Raw genomic sequence first — 2500 nt, 5'->3', positions numbered from 1 at the left:
ATGTAGTCGTGCTGCTGCTGCGAGGTGCCTTCCTTGGGTTATAGTTACAGGGAGAGTGATGCGCAATACATGGGCCTAGCCCTCTTAGCCTCTCCTCTCCTGCGGTCTTCTCCCCTTCTCGTGGGCCCGCTGATTTCGCAGAGTGGAAGACCGCACCAGGGGCTTGGGGGGGTTACCAGCCCCCCCTCGCACTATCCCTTTTTTTAGTTGGGGGCAGTAAGCAGAGAATAAGTGGTGGCCCTTCCGCTGAAGGTGCCACCCCAACTCCCCCAGCACCTAGCCGGCCAACCGGCCGTGCCGAAAATCTTGTAACTTTTGCAGCTATGTATACCTGTAGTGAGTGCCACCGCAGCTTTACAACCAAGAACGGTCTCGGGGTCCATCGCCGCCGCCAACATCTTGCGGCCGCCAACGCGGAGATCGTCACGGAGAGGCATCGCGCGAGGTGGACGGAGGAAGAAGTCCTGTCGCTCGCCAAGGCGGAGGCCGAACTGTTCCTTGAGAGGGACGCCCGGTTCTTCTTCGTCAATCAAGAACTCATCAGGATGTTCCCCGACCGAACGCTCGAGGCAATCAAGTGCCGACGGCGGCAAGCTGCCCACAAGCAGCTTGTCCGCCAATTCATGGAGGCGCTTGAGATCGGTCGGGGGGAAGAGCCGGCGTCCCGCCGGGGAGCAGTGAGCCCGCTGCCTGACGCGGGCGAGGCCGCTGCGCCGCCCGTCGACGCAGCCGAGGACTTCGCGGCCGACACCACCGGGCCGCCGCCGGAGGGGCCGACTGACGCCGCCATCTGGGAGCATCTGGCGGGGCTACCCGCTTCCGCCCAGCGTTTCTCTGCCCTGGATCGTGTCATAGGTCTGGGGCGGGGCACGCCGCCCGATGTCATCCTGGGCATGCTCCCGGATGCCCTTGCGTCGGTCGGGTCCAGAGGGGAGAGATCGATCACCAGGACACAGCGGCCGCGCCAACCATCGAAGCGGCCGCCTGCCGCGCCGCCGACGCAGAAGCGCAAGCGGCGCCGCTGGGAGTACGCCAGAACGCAGGATGCCTTCCGACGGTCGCGTGCACGTTGCGTGCGCGGCCTCTTGGATGGCACCCTGCTCCAGCCGCCACCTGCCATCCCTGGTCTGCTGGACTTCTGGGCGGACCTCTTCACCAAGAAGCCCGTCTCCACCGCGGGCTTCATTCGTGACCGCCTCCTCCCGCACTCAGAGCCTGTCGCTCTCGAGTGCATATGGGGGCCGGTCACACACGAGGAGGTCGCCGCCGCGTTGCCGCCCAGGGGATCAGCAGCCGGGCCGGACGGCCTTACCCCAGCGGAGTTGCGGCGCCTGCCGCACGAAGTCCTGGTGAAAGTGATGAATCTCTTCCTTCTGGCCCGCGCCCTTCCGGAACGCCTGCTTCGCGCGCGGACGTCCCTTCTCCCGAAAACGGCTGCACCAACATCCCCCGCTGACTTTCGCCCCATTACGGTCTGCTCGGTGTTGGCGCGGACCTTTCACAAGGTTCTCGCGTCACGCCTGATGCGCGCATGTGCTGTGGACGAACGTCAGCGGGCATTCATCCCTCGGGATGGGATGTTGGAAAATACCTTCATCTTGGACACTGCTCTCACCGACGCAGTTCGCTCCTGCCGCTCTGTCTTTGTGGCATCGATCGACGTATCTAAGGCATTCGATTCGGTAGATCATGCTGCCCTTCGCCCCGTGCTGAAGGCGCATGGCCTACCGGATTGCTTTGTCGAGTATGTCGAGCGGTGCTACGAGGGCAGCACGACAGTGATAGCGGACGGCGCCGGCGTGGGCGTGTCTGTGCAGCCAGCACGGGGCGTTCGCCAGGGCGATCCCCTCTCCCCCCTCCTGTTCAACTTTGCGGTGGACTACGTTTTAGGCCAACTGCCCTCCCACATCGGAGCTCGGATCCTCGGTCGCAGAGTCAACGCTGCGGCCTTTGCAGATGACGTCTTGCTGTTTGCAGCGACCCCGAGGGGCTTGCAGTCCCTCATCGACGCAGCTACCGCAGCCCTCGCCCACCTGGGGCTGCAGATCAACGCCCGGAAGTGTTTCACCCTCGCCTTGGTCGCGTCAGGGCGCGAGAAGAAGGTGAAGGTGGACAGCAATGTCACCTTCACAGCAGGCAATACCACCATGCCTGCCCTGCGTGTGGGTGAAACCTTCCGGTACCTGGGGCTGCAATTTTCCACGGCGGGTCGCTGTGTCTTCAATCCACGTAGCCACCTGGTGGAGCAGCTTGACGTCATCTCCCGAGCTCCGCTGAAGCCGCAACAGCGCCTCCACGCTCTCACCAACGTACTTCTCCCTGGCCTGTACCACGGGCTGGCCCTCAGCCGCACCCGGGTGGGTGCATTGAAGTCGGCCGACGTTACCATCCGGGCCGCCGTCAGGAGATGGTTCCGCCTTCCGGCGGACACCCCCCTGGGATACTTCCACGCTCCTGTTGCCCAGGGGGGCCTCGGCATTCCATCTTGCCGATGGATGGG

The 2500-nt window shown here is 64.1% G+C and overlaps 1 pseudogene; it reads left to right on the top strand.

Annotated features, from left to right (window-relative positions):
• LOC126432444 (large subunit ribosomal RNA) overlaps positions 1 to 2500 on the top strand; it is a 7955-nt pseudogene that overhangs the window by 2943 nt on the left and 2512 nt on the right.

Source organism: Schistocerca serialis, unplaced genomic scaffold (assembly GCF_023864345.2).
Source record: "Schistocerca serialis cubense isolate TAMUIC-IGC-003099 unplaced genomic scaffold, iqSchSeri2.2 HiC_scaffold_1135, whole genome shotgun sequence".
NCBI lineage: Eukaryota > Metazoa > Arthropoda > Insecta > Orthoptera > Acrididae > Schistocerca > Schistocerca serialis.
The sequence above is the reverse complement of the archived record's forward strand: the minus strand, read 5'-3'. Positions and strand labels throughout refer to the sequence as shown.